The 9,295-nt window shown below is 39.3% G+C and overlaps 1 non-coding gene across 1 annotated transcript; it reads right to left on the bottom strand.

Annotated features, from left to right (window-relative positions):
* Nucleotides 1–3,228: 3,228 nt before the first annotated feature.
* LOC141616565 (U4 spliceosomal RNA) lies at nucleotides 3,229–3,370 on the bottom strand. The gene has a single exon (XR_012530904.1). It is a non-coding gene; the product is annotated as a U4 spliceosomal RNA (small nuclear RNA).
* Between the last annotated feature and the right edge of the window lie 5,925 nt (nucleotides 3,371–9,295).

Genomic DNA, 9,295 nt, shown 5'->3' with positions numbered 1-9,295 from the left:
GTGGTAGCAAGAAGTTTGCCAACTGATAGCAAATTATGCTTGAATGCAGGTACATATAATGCATTATGCAAAACTATGTCTGATTTAAAAGTAATATTACCCCCATGGGTCACAAACTGACTAGAACCATCTGGTAATCCTATCATGATTGGTTTAACCAACATTCTTAACTCGTCAAAGAAATGTTTATAACCAGTCATGTGATCAGTGACCCCTGAATCAACTATCCAATAGTCATGACAAGAAGGAAAACTTCTACTAGAAGAAAGAGATATACCTGCAAAGTTCACAGAAGCATTTGACACATCAAGAGGACTGTCATCTTTGGCTTGTGTGACTTGCAGCATATGATTGTATAAGGCCGTGAGCATTGCTGGATCAAACTGAACATGTTGCACAGGTGGTTGTTGAAAAGTAGAACAACCTTGCTAAGAAAACTGAGAACCAGAAAGAGTATCAGCATGAAAACCAGAATGCTGCAGAGCTTGCTGCGGTTGATAATACTGAGGAGCAAACCTATCTCCTTGTGCAGAAGGACCAGCAGAAAAACCAAAACCAGCATCAATGTCATATCCAACAGAAAAACCAGTAGCATTTCCAGCAAATTTGGCCAGAAACTTCTGTTTTAACTTAGGAAACTTGATGAAACAACTAGTGATAAGATGACCTTTCTTTTGACAGTGAGTACAAAACCTGTCATCAGTCTTATATTTTTTATTACCAGCATCTTTTTTCCACACATTCCAAGGAGTCTTTTGATTTGAGGCATTCATGGCACTAATATCTTGTGCAGGTACAAGGACAAGAGAGATCATTTTCTGACTCTCAATTTGTTGAATGATAGAATAAACCTTGTTAAGAAGAGGGAGAGGATCCATAGCTAGGATATTTGACCTAGGATGCTCATAAACATCACTTAAACCTATGAGAAAAGCTAAAACTTTCTCCTGCACAACCATATCCAACATTTTCTTGTACAGATTGCAAGTACATTTGCTCATAGCACCACAATCACATTCTGGAAGGATTTATAACTCATCAATATCATCCCAATATCTTTCCAAAGCAATAAAATACTCGACAACAGATGCATTTTCTTGCGAAACATTCTTTGATTCCTTTTTTATCTGATAGAGTATAGGAGCATTGGACTGACCATACCTCTCATAAATGTCAGTCCAGAGAGCTTTAGCAGACTTACATGTCATGAAATTATCCTTGAGCGACGAAATGATTGAATTGAGTAACCAACACCTCGCCATATAATCACAATGCAACCATTGCTGATACTTTGGTGAAGTAAACGCAGGCATAGCAACAGCTCCAGTAAGAAACCTTGCTTTTTTTTCGTTCCTAGTGTCATTGCAACACCGCGGCTCCAAGACATGAAATTCCTTCCATTAAGAGCAGTATTTCCAAGCGACATGTCCGGAGAATCAGAGTTTGAGAGAAGTAAGGAATCATCGTATGGATTACTGTAGGGAGCATTACCAGAAGAAGTATTATTAATCTCATTGTTGAATTCTGTAATCGGAAGCGAAAGTGATAGAAATCTCAAGAAATGATTGAAATTGAAGCAAAATTAGGTCAAAAGAAGAACAAATTGATCGGAAAGCGGAAGCAAAAAAGAAGAAAAAAATTGATTTTAGGAGCTAAATTGAAATTAAAGAAGAAAGGTAAGCAGAAACAGGCTATTCCTGCTCTAAAACCATGTGAAACAGAGCATGATGAAGGTGTGATGCTCCATTAATGGAGATTAATTGAGACATGATGTGAAGAATACAAAATATCTGTATGAAGATGATAGAAAATATATGGAAATTTAGAGAGAGAAAACAAGAGAGAGTAAATAGAATTGTGTAAATGTATTAACTTAATCATCAAGGTTTACATAGTAAGCTTATATACAAATCGTTTAAGGTGTAACAAACTAGTCAAAGCTAATCTATCTAGTGAAAGTTAGTTACTCTACGGCTGTCAACATATGAAGCTTCTAGAAGCTTCTGGATCTTCTCTGTACAAGGAGCATCTTAGTCCTCTTGATTCACAATTACAAAACTAAAGAATCGATACCATATGGTAATCAAGTTACACAAGTTTTGAAGGTTACTGCTACAATATATTGAGGTTATGCGGTCGCAAATCGCAATGGTAGCACAATGACAAAGATTGACACGATGACTAATTATCGGATCAGGTCTCCATACAACGGGGTTAAAATGGTGTATTGAGACGCCGTTGATGAACAAAGCATAAATGAAAAGAAGACAAATTTGCAAAAAATGACTAAATAGAAGAAATAATGGTTTATCGGGTAGCTATTTTCATCTTTGCCATTTTTATTTTGTTTTTGGATTTGTTACCTACTGTTCTTTGTATGGTAGTGTTGTTTTTTTTGGTATTGTTTCATTTTACTCCAGTACTCCTCTTCTTAAACATCTTCCATGTCTCATAAAATTGCAAATTCATAAAATTCTTCCGCTTTTCTTATTTGTCCGTAATTTGTGACCCTACCTCATGTCTCTACTTTAGAGATGGAAGTGAGTCGTGTTGGGTCTGTGCTGCGTGCCAGGCGGCGGGCCACCATGCCTAGAGAAGAAAATGACACAGAACAGGCACGAAATGTTGGCTTCGTGCCCTGCCGGTGAAATAGAAATGGTCCCAGACACGGCCCATGGTGTGTCGTGCTTGGGCATTCCTCCACTTTAACCTTATTTTAGTATTTTTGGCGTCCACAAGCATGTCATGTCGAGCTGGGTCATTCCATGTGTGGACTAGGCACAGTCTTCTTTCTCAAATTTCGGCTTAGACATAGCCTAGGAGCTACGACCAATGGCGTGTAGTACCGTGTGGAGCCGTGTCAATCTCGTGTCGTGCTAAAATAGGCTATGGACCGTGCTAGACCACGTGCCCATGTCTATCTCTGTTCTACGTTTATTTTCCTCCATATACCATTTAACTTCTTAATTTTTATACAACATGAAAGTAGATCATTAATTAATTTTTGTGCGAAATAAAAATGGAAGATTACCAAAAAAAAGGGAAGGGAGTATTTCATTGACAGTTCTCTTTTGCCATAAAAATTATCAGGAAAAAAAAAAAAAAAAAAAAAAATCTCAATTTACAAGTTTCATTATTTTCTCTCAGATGGAGCTTTAGCATTTTAATCTAAATCTACAGAAGGTATAGCAAAAAGTTTAAATTCACAATTGTAGAGCTTTACCCTCTGACAAGGGAGCCCTTCCAGAAATTCTCGACGGCCCAGGACAAGCCAAGGCCGAAGAGGGGGTTTGGAAATAGTTTTCAACCAGCAATTGACGCGCCTCGGTTAATACCTCACTAGCTGCGTCATTGCCCCAAGCGTAAAGATAAGTTTTACACTAAACAATACAACAATTATATATCGCCTTCTCACAAGCTATCTTCTTAATCTATTGATGTGGGATACAAATATGGGGGATATTGCATACGGTAGGCGTTACTTTATCAAGCACTTGGTTACTTCCTCTTTCTCATTGGATTCTGTACACTTCATGTACAACTTCATGTTTGCACATTTTGTATGAAGTATAGAACTATAGAGCTACTTGCTCGGATGAAACTATTTGCGTAAATTCTTGTTTTAGACGGTCATTTTTGTCTGAAGCATCAGACGGACATATATGACCATTTTATGGTTAAATGTAACCACAATGGTGTAGCTAGTGTTACCGCTTATGGCAACTTGTTTTTCAATAATAGTCACATTTAGCTGTAAAATGGTTTACAAAATTCCGTTTTCTTATTTCAGACCAAAATGGCCCGTCTGAAGCAAGACCAACTGATTTATATATTTGTTAATGAAGCAAGATAATGCCTGCCTTGGCTTTCATTAATTCAACGTATAAATACAATGTACAAGAATATATTCTAGGCTAGAATTAAGGAACTAATTAGCTATAAAGTAGGTAACAAAATAATACAAAATAATTTACATAATTGCATATATTCTATCATTTCCCCGCAGTTGAAACGGGAGGTGTCTGGACGTTGAGACTGTCACGAAAATCATCAAAAAGAATCAAGGGGAGCCCTTTCGTGAAGATGTCAGCTATTTGATAGCGAGATGGAATATGACGAACACGAACCTCTCCACGTTCCATGTTAAACGATATCCCTATTATATCGTATATATTAGGTGTATAATATCTAACCTAATTTAGTATATTGTATATTTAGTTTCCTCCTTTGTAGGCTTTAGTTAGGGCAACTAATTCTTTGTGTTTTGTATTTAAGTCATGTATCGTTTGCTTTACCAATTCATTCAATAATACGATATCTTCTACCTTCTCCCTTGTGTCGACACTTTCACATGGCATCTGAGCTTCATTGATCCTGGTTCCTTTTTCGACCAATACAAAATCATACCACCACAAAATTTATCAACATGACAGAGGGAGACGGAACTACTATTAAATCCGATCACAAAAACGAGTACATACAACCTTCCTCGTCGTTGTACCTTCATCCGAGTGAAAGCCCTAATCTATCCTTGTCTCAAATAATTTTTGACGGGGATAATTATCAATTATGGGCGGATGCGGTACGAAACGGCCTCGATGCTAAAAACAAGTTAAGTTTTATCGAGGGTACCGTAAAGAAACCGGTGATTAAGGAAGGAGAGGCAGAGACTCTTGAGAGCGTTGCTTGGCGACAGTGCAACGCAATGGTTAAAGCGTGGTTGCGAAACGCATTTCACCCAAACTTCATCCTAGTATAGCCTTTTCCGAGTCTGTTGTTGAGATTTGGAAAGAACTACGGGACAGGTATTCCAGTGGCAACGCACCCCGAGTACATCAACTCAAAAGTGATCTCAGCGAGTGCAAGCAAGGAAAGAATCAGTCCGTAGTCGAATATTATACTCAATTAAAAGCGCTTTGGGATGAATTATCAAATTACAGTAAAGTACCACACTGTACTTGTGGAGCAGCAGCGGAAATGCTTAAGGAGCGCGAGGAAGAGAAGGTTCACCAATTCCTAATGGGTCTCGATGGTGCTCTCTACGGCAATATCCGCTCTAATTTATTGATAGAGGATGAAGTCCCTGCTTTGTCGAGAGCGTATGCTCTAATTTTGCGAGAAGAGCGTCATCGTGCAGTCACCAAGGCAAAGGAAGAACCCATAGATGCGGCTATGGCAGCGAAAGTAACCGGGGATTCCACAACAGAGGGTGATAGCACAAGTGTTATTCGATGCACATATTGTAATAAGTTATGGCATACGGAGGATAAATGCTGGGAAAAGATGCGCATCCAAGGAAGAGGTCGTGGCCGAGGCAGGAACGGAGGCCGTGGAAAGGGAGGCAGAGGACGTGGTGGCTCAAACCAGCAAGCTAATGCCGCCACTGTCACTGGTGATGAGGCACAAACCTTCACCCCAGACGAGGTCATTCAATTGCGATCTCTATTGGCTAATAAGGCAGACGGTGGTCAGAAAAACGCAGGTATGAATGATACTCGATATGGTCATTGGTTACTCGATAGTGGATGTTCACATCATATGACAGGAAGGCGCGATTTGCTTGTTGATATTTGGCGAGGGCAAGCTTCTATAGTCAGCCTACCCGATGGTTCACAAATCGTGACACAGGAGCATGGAAAAGTTGTGTTGAATGACAATTTTACACTTAAAGATGTTCTTTACGTTCCGTCTCTAACTTGTGATTTAATATCGATACAACAATTAATTACGGAAAATAATTGTGTTGTGACCTTTTATAATGATCATTGTGTTATACAGGACCAATATACGAGGATGAAGATTGGACGGGGTGAGCACATTGACGGGGTCTATTATTTTAAGGGTGAACGAGCACATGTGGTGGCGCAAGCAAGCACGACAATTGACTCTAGGCTGTGGAACAAAAGGCTCGGACATCCGTCTAGCAGTATTTTACGTCTTTTCTCGAATTTAGTTGGTTTTAATTTGTCTTGGAATTCTGATAATGTCTGTGATCCATGTTGTCGGGCCAAACAAACACGTTCGGTTTTTAAGTCTAATAATAAGAGAAGTGCAGAAATTTTTGCTTTAATACATTGTGATATTTGGGGACCTTATCATACGAAAAGTTTGTCAGGGTCACATTATTTTCTCACTATTGTTGACGACCGGAGTAGATATGTTTGGATTCGATTAATGCGTGATAAAGGAGAAGGAAGTCAATTATTGATTAATTTTTGCCAAATGACAAAGACTCAATTTGGGAAGGAGGTTAAAGTAGTACAAAGTGACAATGGGACGGAATTTTTTAGCAATGTTATGAAAGACTATTACAGTGAACATGGTATGATTTTCCAAAGTAGTCAAGTAGATACCCCGCAACAAAATGGTAGGGTGGAACGGAAAAATAGACATATTCTAGAAAAAGCACGAGCCCTTCGTTTCCAAGCTAACTTACCTATTGATTTTTGGGGAGAGTGTGTCCTGACCGCTGCGTATTTGATAAATAGAACACCTACTCGGTTACTTGACGGATTGACTCTTTTTGAGGTTTTACATGGAAAACAACCTAGTTACGAGAATGTTAGAGTTTTTGGATGCATTTGTTATGCTCACAATAAAGATAGACCGAAAGACAAATTCAATGAGCGTGGTAAGAGGTGTATTTTCGTAGGGTATCCTGCAAGCAAGAAGGGTTGGAAGGTTTACGACTTAAAGAAAAAGATTATTTTTGAGTCGAGAGACGTTCTTTTTTATGAAAATGTATTCCCTTTTGCAAATGATCAACCCACGACAATCACTGATGATAATACCACTAAGGAAATTGAGGCAATACCATTCCTGGAAGAAATTCATGACACCTCTGACTCCACTTCCGACACTTGCGAAACAGTGCAAGACAATTCGGGCAGAGACAATGTTGAGCCTAGTGTGGTACAGGATACGGAAATACAAACAGAAGAGGATGAAGAGCAGCAAGGGATTGAGCAGCCCGTAATTACACAAACAGAGGGACGTGGCGCTCGCCAAAAGTTCGAACCATATTGGCGCAAAGATTACATATGCAAATCAACCCGACTTATAGACCCCACAAACAATGCTCACTTCGTCAAATCGACATCCACAAAGAAAGGTACTCCTTATACTTTGATTAATTATGTCACTACCAATTATTTTTCCGATAATTACAGGAGCTTTTTAGCTAAAGTGGACGAGATTCGTGAACCACGAAATTATAGCGAAGCTTCGAAAATAAAAGAGTGGCAGGATGCTATGGCCAAGGAATTCGATGCTTTAGAGGCTAATGGGACATGGTCTATTGTTGATCTCCCAAAAGGAAAAAGACCCATTGGGTGTAGATGGGTTTACAAGGTCAAGTATAAGGCAGATGGGACAATCGAGCGGTATAAGGCACGTCTTGTAGCGCAAGGGTACACACAAATCGAAGGGGTGGACTATCATGAAACTTTTGCGCCAGTAGCCAAAATGACGAGTGTCCGTTGTTTATTAGCAGTGGCAGTCTCGAAAGGGTGGTCTATTACCCAATTAGATGTTAATAATGCATTTCTTCACGGCAGTCTAGACGAAGAAGTATATATGAGAACGCCACCGGGATTCGAAAAAGGAGGATCGACCAAGGTATGTAAATTATTGAAATCGTTATATGGGCTTAAACAAGCTTCTCGCAATTGGTTTGCAAAATTAACCGATTCATTGACGAGGTACGGTTTCATTCAATCTATGGCTGATTACTCTCTTTTTACTTATAATAAAGACGGAAGTTTTATTTGCATTTTGGTATACGTGGATGATATGATCATTGTGAGTGATAGCGAGGAAGCAACCGACCGTCTCAAGCAATTTCTTGACCGAAGTTTTGGCATTAAGGATCTTGGAAGACTTAAGTACTTCCTGGGAATTGAAGTAGCATCCGGTCCCAAAGGTCTTTTCCTTAGCCAGCGAAAATATGCCTTAGAAATTATCAAAGAAGCGGATTTGGAAGGAGCAAAGCCGGTTGACATACCAATTCAACCGAACCATCAATTGGCCTTGGCAGAGGGCGATTTGTTGCGTGATCCCATGAGGTATCGAATATTAGTGGGACGTCTCATTTACTTGACCATTACAAGACCCGACTTGGTGTATGTAGTTCACATTTTGTCGCAGTTTGTACATGCCCCAAGGAAGGAACATTTGGATGCCGTTTTGAGAGCTATAAGATATATTAAAGGAAGTCCGGGAAAGGGGATTGTGATAGCGCGCGATGGTGATTTATTATTGCGTGGGTACTCGGATTCCGACCATGCTAGGTATCCATTGACAAGGAGATCACTGACCGGGTATTTTGTGAAGTTGGGAAACTCGCCAATTTCTTGGAAAGCACGAAAACAAACGACAGTTGCCAAGTCGAGTGCAGAGGCAGAGTATCGAGCTTTGGGTGCGTTAACTAGCGAGGTAATTTGGGTCAAATCGTTTCTTCAGTCGCTTGGGATTAATCATCCGCCACCAATAGAGTTGTTATGTGATAATACATCCGCTTTGAGTATTGGCAAGAACCCCGTTTTTTCATGACCGCACCAAGCATATCGAGGTCGACTGTCATTTTATACGCCATCACATTATGAACAAGACAATTTCGACTTCTTATATACACGCAGTAAAGACCAGATTGCGGACATCTTTACAAAGGCCTTAGGAGGTGAAGCTTTTCGTTCTCTTCGATCCAAGTTGGGCATTAGCTTGCCAAGTGCTCCAACTTGAGGGGGAGTGTTAAACGATATCCCTATTATATCGTATATATTAGGTGTATAATATCTAACCTAATTTAGTATATTGTATATTTAGTTTCCTCCTTTGTAGGCTTTAGTTAGGGCAACTAATTCTTTGTGTTTTGTATTTAAGTCATGTATCGTCTGCTTTACCAATTCATTCAATAATACGATATCTTCTACCTTCTCCCTTGTGTCGACACTTTCACATTCCACCTTCTCTCGAACAAAGTGGATATCCATTTCTATATGTGTTGTCTGCTGATGTTGCACAAGATTACCCGAGAGATAAATAGCACTTGAATTGTCAATTTGTCACAGTGAACAAGTGTGGCTTTTGAGACGGGGACGTGGAGTTCAACAAGAAGGTTATCAGTTAAAAGCGAGTAAAGAAATAATAATTGACTTATTTTTTACAAATGCATCTTTTCTTTCCTAACTTGTTATCATTACTTTCACAAATGTATTCCATTATAATGAAACCAACAAAGAAAATACATATAAATGCAGAATATAATTATCAGGAAACTTTGCGATGAATTGATGGG

Source organism: Silene latifolia, chromosome 11, assembly GCF_048544455.1.
Source record: "Silene latifolia isolate original U9 population chromosome 11, ASM4854445v1, whole genome shotgun sequence".
NCBI classification, from domain to species: Eukaryota; Viridiplantae; Streptophyta; class Magnoliopsida; order Caryophyllales; family Caryophyllaceae; genus Silene; species Silene latifolia.
This window is presented reverse-complemented; position numbering and strand designations above follow the sequence as displayed.